This window comes from Hyperoodon ampullatus (assembly GCF_949752795.1).
Source record: "Hyperoodon ampullatus genome assembly, chromosome: X".
In the NCBI taxonomy this organism is placed as follows: Eukaryota; Metazoa; Chordata; class Mammalia; order Artiodactyla; family Ziphiidae; genus Hyperoodon; species Hyperoodon ampullatus.
Genome location: NC_136913.1, coordinates 2,243,591 through 2,254,145, shown reverse-complemented (window position 1 = coordinate 2,254,145; position 10,555 = coordinate 2,243,591).

The following is a 10,555-nucleotide window of genomic DNA, read 5'->3' as shown; positions in this document are numbered from 1 at the left end:
GCTGAGGATCACCCCTCGTGCACAGCTTGGGGTTTTATCATTCTCTCAGCTGCACAGGTTACAGGATGACTCTTCCATCTATAGATGCAAAAGCTCAGATTCTAAATTTCAACCATGTGGTACACAACGCTGGATAGAACATACCAGCCGGGAAACAGGACCTCAGTATATTCAAACACTCTCATTTGGGAAACTTTTCTATCACAGATGAATATATTTTCATCATTTGTGGAAACCAAAAATCCAATCACGAGTTCATTTAATAATCCCACCATAGTGCTTAAAAAAGAATCACAAGACCTTCTAAGGCAGTGGTTTTCAAGGTGGATTCTTGGACCAGCAGCCTCAGTACAACCTAGGAACTTGTTCCAGATGCAAATCGTCAAGCCATGTACAAACGCCCAGACCCACCGAATCAAAAACTATGTTTTCACAAGCCCTCGGAGTGTTCCTGACCCACACTGAAGTTCAAGAACCACTGTATTAGGTGTCACTTTCTTGTAAGTAGGTTCGTATCATATTTGGCATCTGGTTTCTGGAATCACATTAGTGTTCAAACACAGCGGAAACCGTCACGAGCAGAAGCCTTTCTCGAGATAATGACTCAGATGTCTGTGTGTCTAGTGAGATGCGCCTGCCAGTAAGGGAGCAAGTGCTGAAATCCTGACCCACTATGACTCAGTTTAACTTCCTCCACCCTGATCCAAGTTCCCAGAGAGTGGCTTGGACGGATAACATGAAAAGATTACCTTACCCGCTGGTTTCCAGTCCATCAGAGGGGTGGGGTACACCAGCAGAATCGAGGAGGGATAAAAGAAGAGGGAGGCTGACCACATCCGCCCCCGTGCAAGGTACCCCTTCCCACAAAGCCCTCTAAGCCTCAAGATTCCAGTAACTCTTTTCCCTTCTCCTCCTTCAAGACCCAGATTGCTGCATTCTTGCCTGGAGTTTCCCTATGTCCTTCTCATACTTTTGAAACTCGTTCCTTTTTACAATCATTCTGAAATCACAAAACTTGAGGCTGCCATGTTTTCCCGTGCAGGACTCTCCCCCCAGCACCCCTTAGTCTACACCGCGTTTGGAAGAAAACTCGCGGGCTGATCTAGGTTTTCAGACGCAGACCAAGCTGCATGATAATAACCCCGTAATATAAAACCCATTGGCTGCCAACGCATTCATTTTCTGCTGTATTAGTGGGTAAGCCCGTTGACTGCGGTTTCTTTCTGATGATCGAAACGACCATTGAAACACTGTGAGGTGATTTGAGATGGTGTCTAAAGAGTGTTTTGATTTCAAATGACTTACAGGAAACTCTCAACAAAAAGTACTTAAGGTTCGTTTGATGAGGACAGCCTGTGCATTATTTACATGCTGTATGAAACCTGTAATTACAAATAAAATTGACAGTCCATTTGCTCACTGCAGGAAATAAAGAACAGTTTCTCCAGTCATGCTCTGATTTCTACTTTGGTTCTTAAGACCAGTGTGGGCCACAGGTAGGGACTTGAAACTTTACAGCCAAGGCAAGGCCACCTAGGAAAGCTATCACTGTATTCTGAGAGATTTAAGACTTGAGAAATTCATACACATGTAAGCAGCCCAAGCATTGTGACGCTTTAATGTCGTGTAGTAGGAAAGCTCCGACTTAAAGAGGCTGATTTGGGAAACTAAGCCTGCGTATTGATAAAATTAATGGATGTTCTAGTTATTTCCCCCTGCAGTGAACACTAACATGACTCAGTCTTTAAGTTACACTTAACCATCTTTCATGGCATTCAACCATGGCATTATAACAGTATCTCACTGCAGCTCTGTGGATGTGGAAAGGATTGGGAAAAAAGGTGAAGACCTATGCAAACTTTATATACAAAAAGTGATCATTTTTAATCTCCAAAGCCATGGGCACATGAGGGTTCTGTCTGAAAGGCAGCCAAGTTTATCTAATAGAGAAATGTTGGCAAATGTCTTCTGTAAAAAAACAGAGAATACATACTTTGGGCTTTGTCGGCCATACAAACTCCTTGGAAATTATCCAACTCTGTCGTTGTAGCAGGAAACAGCCATAGATAAGTACCCATGTGCAAATGAATGTATGTGGCTGTGTTTCAATAAAACTTTATTTATAAAAGCTGACCGTGGGCCAGATTTGGCCCACGGTTCATAGCCTGCTGACCCTTGAAATAGAGCAATGTGGCCATTTCTAAGGGTTTACTGCGAGCTTGCAGCTTATATGTGATGCAATGGAACCTCATTTAGAGCGTCCTTTTCCCAAATACGCAGTTAAATTTTCCATTTCACTTTCAAAGCCGGTACCTCTGCCTCTACACCAGAGCTTGACTACAAATCAATTTAAATTCTTAATGAGGAAGGTTCTGGAAACCTTCAGGGATGAGCTTTGCTATTCTCTTTGGCTTCTGCATTAGTGACCACAGCTTCTCAGGAGTCTTCCAGAACAACAACCTGGCCATTAGCAGCGATTGAAATTCCAGCTCTGAGCATTTTGTACGCAGCAATTAAAGTCAAACCCATCAAAGGGAGTCTTGTCTGTGCTCGGCCTCCACTTCTTAAAATACATATAAAAAGAATGGATCTATGTATATGTATCACTGAATCACTTTGCTATACACCTGAAACTAACACAACAGTGTACATCAACTATACTCCAATCTAAAATAAAAATTACATTTAAAAAAAACGTACAAAATCTGAACCAGTGCAGAGGTCCCACCTAACGAGACCCTCGGAAATTCGCAGATACGGTAACTGTCTGATTCTTCCGCTCTGATTTGCATCAGTCTTTTTTTTTTTTCTATAATGAAGCCACTATTGAAGGATGTCTTAAAAAAAAAAAAAAGGAGAAAGATTACTTTTGGATTCCAGAAGCTTTAATGCTAGGGTAAGAGGAGAAATTGCAAATGCACAAATGGACAACCCATCTTAGCTCCATTAAAGGAATCATCCGTGACAGGCGTCTTCCTGGCTTCAGCTGAAAGCAATTCCATCATACCAGCCCACCCACTGCCTTGCCCAGCAGGTCAGCACCCTCAGGACGAAGTGATAGCTCTGATGAGGACTCGCATGTCAGTCAGCACGTGGGGGTGACTCTTCCTTGAAGCATCTCCTGAGCTGCTCTTACAGCTCTCCATTCTAGAACCTTGGATTTTAACCATCAAGGTCTCCGGTACCAGGACTTCCCTGGTGGCACAGTGGTTAAGAATCCACCTGCCAAGGCAGAGGACACGGGTTCGAGCCCTGGTCCAGGAAGATCCCACATGCCACGGAGCCACTAAGCCCATACGCCACAACTACTGAGCCTGTGCTCTACAGCCCGCGAGCCACAACTACTGAGCCCACGAGCCACAACTACTGAGCCCGCATGCCTAGAGCCCGTGCTCTGCAGCAAGAGAACCAACCGCAATGAGAAGTCTGCGCACCGCAATGAAGACCCAACATAGCCAAAACTAAAAATAAATAAATAAATTAATTAAAACAACAACAACAAAAAAAAACCCAAAAGCCTCCCTGAAACGAAAATATGGAAGTACAAAAATCCTTCACGGTGAAAAAAGCATGTGGGTGGAGGTAGGAGGTTACCAAAAATAAAAAATGTCGACTGTTTTCTGAGAGACAGAAAAAAGAAGTGAGGACGTGAAATCCAAAGTCTGGAGCAAGGGTGGTGACATTTGTTCTTTGGATTATGCTCAACATGTTAAAACTTTTAAGCACACACTCAATATGTATGCAAATGTACCTGTCAACATATTACATTTTAGTAAGGTTTATTTTCTCCCGTTTAGTAATAAAATAAATAGAAATAGAAATTATCATATTTTCCCATACCCAAATAAATCGTCTTTCTTCCTCAATGGCGGAGTGCATACTCTTCTTTTTAAACCACTATTTTTTTTTTAATTAGAAAAAAAAAATTTTGTGGTTCAATAGCAGATGTTATAGTATGTATTTCTTTATCAGAGTACAGTTGACTTACAATGTTGTGTTAGTTTCAGGTATACAGCAAAGTGAATCAGTTATACATATACATATATCCACTCTTTTTTAGAGTCTTTTCCCATTTAGGTCATTATAAAGTATTGAGTAGAGTTCCCTGTGCTAGACAGTAGGTCCTTATTAGTCATCTATTTTATATATAGTCGTGTGTGTATGTCAATCCCAATCTCCCAATTTATCCCTTCCCCCTTCCCCCCTGGTAACTGTATGTTTGTTTTCTACATCTGTGAATCTATTTCTGTTTTGTAAATAGGTTCATTTTTACCATTTTTTTAGATTCCACCTATATGTGATATCATGTGATATATATGCGATATCATACGATATTTGCCTTTCTCTGTCTGACTTACTTCACTTAGTATGATCATCTCTAGGTGCATCCATGTTGCTGCAAATGGCATTCCTTCATTCTTTTTTATAGCTGAGTAATAGTCTATTGTCTATATTTACCACATCTTCTTTATCCATTCATCTGTCAATGGACATTTAGGTTGTTTCCATGTCTTGACTACTGTAAATAGCATGGCTGTGAACAGTGGGGTGCACTATCTTTTCGAATTACGGCTTTCTCAGGGTATATGCCCAGGAGTGGGATTACTGGATCATATTGTAGCTCTGTTGTTAGTTTTTTAAGGAAACTCCATACTTTAAACCACTAATTTAGAAGAGTCTGTGAGGGGAGAGAGAAGGTAGCAATCCATGGGCACCTTGAACACTATCTCAACACGGCCAAGAGACAGATTATCTAACCCCCCAAAACATTCCCATCCTCAGGGGCTTCTGCCAGTGGAAGACCCCAAGTACGGTGACATCTTACTTTCTCAGATCCAGAAGTCAGGCACTCAACTGCCCAGAATCTGTACTGTCTTGTAAGGCTTACACCTTTCTCTCCAAGCAAACATGTTTCCTCTCTAGTTTTGAGTGCAAATATTTGTATTGAAGTACAGATATCCATAGGAATACCTCAGTGGTGGTTCTTGACACACTGTGCTGCCGGCATCAGTAAAGGAACGTGAGCCAGAACCTGCCCAGTTGTCCCTTCTCGGGACTCAGGCAATGATCTCCCCAACAGTGGGAGCCACCAAATCAACTCCAGAGAACCATGTGACTTTTATCAGCTGACTCAATCAAAATAATCGATTCTTCCAGTCCATCCCTGGCCCCATGACTCTTGGGGCTGTGGATGTACCCCTTAAATTTGTGATTTCAACCAGGTCTCCCCAAGGATGTGTGATTATCTATAGTAAGTGTGTCTACATGCTGATCGCAATCATACTATACTTGTGCACTAATAAGTTATAGAAAAAACTTGTTTGAAGGAATTCCCTGGCGGTCCAGTGGTTAGGACTCAGTGCTTTCACTGCCAGGGGCCCGGGTTCGGTCCCTGGTCGGGGAACGAAGATCCCACAAGCCTCGTGGCACGACCAAACAAGCAAACAATAAAACAAACTTGTTTGATTCTATCTGAGCTTGAATATCTTCGTGTGAGCTGAAAACATGACCAAAAGACTGTGAGATTCAAGTGTTGGTAAGATTAGCTAATCCACATCGAGACCCCAACAAATAACCCCATGTGGCACTTTCGCTATCCCTATAAGCCAGTTTGTAATGCAAATATGTATCAGGTATATGATATCCATTTTTGCCATCTATACACTGAGTACTGGATAGAGAAATGGTCATCATCCTGTAACTCGTCGATGGTTAATGGTTCCAAAAAGAAATTGAATTCTGTTGTTACATCCGTCAAGATAGAAAGCACATCAGTGGTTGCCAGGGGCTGCAGGAAGGTGGATGGGGAGTGAGTAGTTCATGGGTGCAGTGGATGTCTTCTTTGGGGGGAATGAAATTGCTTTCGCATTCCATAGAGGGGACAGTGATACCGTGTCATGAGCTTACTAAATGCCAGTGAACTGTACCCTTCACAGTGGTTAATTACATATTATGTGAAAGTCTCTTCGATTTAAAAAAAGAAAAAGGAGTGACACACTACATGCCTGCCTTGTCCGGAACCGTGATCAAAAGAAGCGGGTATGAAACACAAATCCGTCAACCATTTGCTTCGGCATATTTATCCTGACTGCGTTCATGAATCGCATATAATTTCCCTATATTGTAGGCAAGTGGCAGCCCCACCCACAGACCCTGAAACAGCAGGGCCTGTGCAATAGCCAGGATTTCCATCTGCCATGTTGGCAAAGATGCCCACAGTGGGCTGAGAGCCCATGGTCTGGCTCGGTGAGACGGACTGTCCCATCCCTACAATTGCAGGGAAATGAATGAAAACGGGCTGCGGTAGACACTGTGTGTTTTCTAGTCTCCTTCGTTGGAGTGTTATGGGAAAACAGTCATTGGGGTATAGATATGCCACCGATGTACCACGCTGGAACCAAGTAATTCCAATTGACTTTCCAATTGGTATAGATTAAAAATGTAAAACCATCAAAACACAAAGCCACAGAGCGAGTTAAAGATCAGGGGTGACCAGGGGTCTTGGGGAGGGAGGGATTTTAGGACACTGAAATGATTCGGTATGATGCCGTGATGGTAGATGATGTCATTATCCATTTGTCAGAACCTCCAGCGTATGCGCTACAAAGAGTGAGCCTTAATGTAAACTCAGATTTCAATTAATAATAATGTAGCAGTATTGGTTCATCACTTATAACAAATGAACCACACGAATGCAAGATGTTAAAGGTATGAAATGTTACAGGGAACACACGTGTGGTTGCCAAGCAGGGGTTGGGGGAGGGATGGCTTGGGAGTTTGGGATTATCAGACGCAAATGATTATATGTAAGATGGATAAACAACAAGGTCCTATTGTACAGGACAGGGAACTATAGTCAATAGCCTGTGATGAACCATCATGGAAAAGAATATGGAAAAGAATGTGTATATATATACATATATATCTGTATAACTGAATCACTTTGCTGTGCAGCAGACATGAACACAATATTGTAAATCAACTATATCTCAATAAACTAAATTTTAAAAATATGAGATATTGTGCCTGAGTGGGAAGAAAGAGCGTGCATAGGAACTCTACTTCCTGCTCTATTTTTCTGTAAACCTGAAACTCCTCTAAAAAATAAACTCTACTAGTTTTTAAAAATAGAATAAAACTTAAAGATGAAATGAAATAAAATAAACCTCTTGCTCTGCAAATTTAAGTTATGAATTGACCCCTCCTTTGCCCCTCACAACTCCTTCAATGTTGAAACCAACATATTGGCTTATCCCACTATGGAGAACAGTATGGCACTTCCCCAAAAAGCTAAAAGAAGAGCTACCATATGATCCAGCAATCCCACTCCTGGGCATATATCCAGAGAAAACTCTGATTCGAAAAGATGCATGCACCCCAGCGTTCATAGCAGCATTATTTACAATAGCCAGGACATGGAAGCAACCTAAGTGTCCATCGACAGATGAATGGATAAAGAAGATGTGGTAGAAATACACAATAGGATACTTCTCAGCCATCAAAAAGAATGAAATAATGCCATTTGCAGGAACATGGGTGGACCTAGAGATGATCATACTAAGTGAAGTAAGTCAAACAAGGAAAGACAAATACCATATGATATCACTTATATGTGGAATCTAAAATATGATACAAATGAACTTATTTACAAAACAGAAACAGACTCACAGACAGAGAGGACTGACTTGTGCTTGCCAAGGGGGAGGGGTTGGGGGAGGGATGGAGTGGGACTTTGGGGTTAGCAGATGCAGACTAGTATATACAGGATGGATAAACAATAAGGACCTACTGTAGAGCACAGGGAACTACAGTCAATATCCTGTAATAAACAATAATGGGTAAGAATATAAAACGAATGTATATATATATATATATATAACTGAATCACTTTGCTGGACAGCAGAAATTAACACAACATTGTAAATCAGCTATACTTCAATCAAAAAGAACATATTGGATTATGACAAGAAAAAAATTGTAGCTCTGTCTAGTGATGATAGAAGTTAGCTACAGTTATTATGGGACCATTCCTCAGGATATACATATACCAAGTCATTATGCTGGACACCTGAAACTAACATAACGTTACATGTCAATTATACCTCAGTAAAGGGAAAAACTGGATGCTCAGAAGTTTGACAGCAATGTCGAAATGAACTGACATCCTAAAAGGAGACATCTCATAGCAAATACATTAATTAGGGTTCTGCAAATGTTGGTGTTTCTCAGTATCATCCACTTTTTAAAATATTAAAGTCTCTTTAAATATTAAAGTCTCTAACATAATGTTACATGTCAATTATACCTCAGTAAAGGGAAAAAAAATACTGGATGCTCAGAAGTTTGACAGCAATGTCGAAATGAACTGACATCCTAAAAGGAGACATCTCATAGCAAAGACATTAATTAGGGTTCTGCAAATGTTGGTGTTTCTCAATATCATCCACTTTTTAAAATATTAAAGTCTCTATGAACTTTAAAAGAAAATGTGCTTAGCACACAATGTCCTTCCATTTCATTAGGGCATACTGCACACTGTTTTCTATATATGTTTTTAGAGATCTGTTTTTAAAATTATTTTTTCTAAGAATGACAAAATCTTTTGATAAACCAGAGTATTTATCTAAAATTATTGGAAACTCCTTAGCCAGTGTTCTTTATTTCCACAAACAAGCCAAATGTGGGTTTTAGTGATATGAAAGGGACTGATACATATTGGGAAAACAGATGACAGCTTAATTACAAATAATATCCAGAGTTGCGTAACCCGAAGTGGATTTACTTAGTTAGATGCTGAAATTTTTTAAAAACAGAAAATCACCAAGCAGCTCACAGGATCTGAGTAATGGTGTACGCAGTCAGCTGCGGCATGATCATGGATGGTAAAACTTAACATTTTCATGACTCTTCATGCAAATGGAGAAATCATTTTTTTTCAATATTCTTTTCCCATATCTACCAAAAATGATGCCATATTCTGCAACACCGAGCAAAATAGGATCGATTTATGTTAGGCACATAGAACTATTACAAATATATAAAATAGTTATAAATGTTATCATTAAATTTATTTATAAATCTGAATTAAACTACTATTGATTATTTACTAATGACCAAACATAAGAAGTTTTCCTTATTATTATTAAGCAGTGTACCAAACATTAAATTTATTATTATTAATTATTCAGTATACAAAAGACAAGATGATCTACTATCATTGTTATTGTTAAACAATGCTTATTATTGGTTCCTCACTAAATGATGAACATTACAATAAGCTCTTTACATGAAATATCTTGTGCTGGTTTCACAACAATCACATGAGTTGGTTACCTAGGCATAGCCAGAATCCAACTCCAGGGTGGCTGGATTTGAAGGCCAGTTTTCCTAACCTTGACAGTCTGATGAAAACATAAACATTCAATTTTTAAAGTGCTGCTATTTATAACCACAGCCACCTTTGAAGAAGAGGGACGCTCCTTAAATAGAAATCTTGGCATTCTCCTGGGTCTTCGGAGGGCCTGGATATGTGCCTTGGAGAGAGCAGGATGGATTTTCAGAATCAGTGGAGAAGGAGAAGCACTTCAGGAAGCCAAAGGCTGTTTACAAATGGGATGCTTCAGCTGAGAGAAAAAGTGTGTACGTTTCTCCATTGTAAGCTATCTCTGCCTTCCCTGGAAGGCAGAAGAAAAGGAGTATTAAATTCAATTTTGGCCTCAAAATACACAAATGAAGAGAAACAGAGAATAAAAGATGGATGGATGGATGGATGGATGAATGGATGGTTGGGTAGATGGATGGGTGGATGGATGGATGGTGTGTGTGTGTGTGTGTGTGTGTGTGTGTGTGTGTGTGTATGTGTAAAACAATGTGAATTTGTAGGAACAAAGTTTACAGGAAATCTAAAAATCCCACTCTATTCCCTTATTTCTACTTCCCTTCTATTCCTCAGCATGTGCTGGAGCTCTTACAAAACCAGATACATTTGGTTGTATCTCTTTTCATTGAGCCTCCTCTCTAAGTCATAAAAAGTAATCAACGGGAAACAGATCAAAACGCAGAATAAAAAGTAATCAACGGGAAACAGATCAAAACGCAGAACATGAGCAGGAAGGCCCAGAAGATGAAGCGAAGGCATCAGCCTTCAAATGACAGGCCCCAGGGAATCCAGAGCTGAGGCTACACAGGCTTGATCCAAACTTCACATCAGACTCTCTTACTGCTTTGCAGCCTTTAACCGACAAGCGGAGATGATTCCATGCCATCTCTTAGCGACATGAGCCCAGACTGGCTTAGCTACAACTGAGGGAGGTGGCATTTGTGTCCAAAACAGGCGCAGATTGTCTCTTTAGGGAAAAACATCCAGAGGGAATAGAGGGGGCGGGGGAATCCCTGCGGGCTGGATGTACCTGCTTCCAGTAGCTGTGCAGAGCCTGGGAGCAGAGATCTGCCTCCTGGGCAGGTCTGGGTGCTTGGCTGGTGGGCATCTGGGCTGTGCCTAGGATGAGCTCGGGGATGGGCCCTCCTGCACGGAGCACCTGCGGGGAAAGTCGGT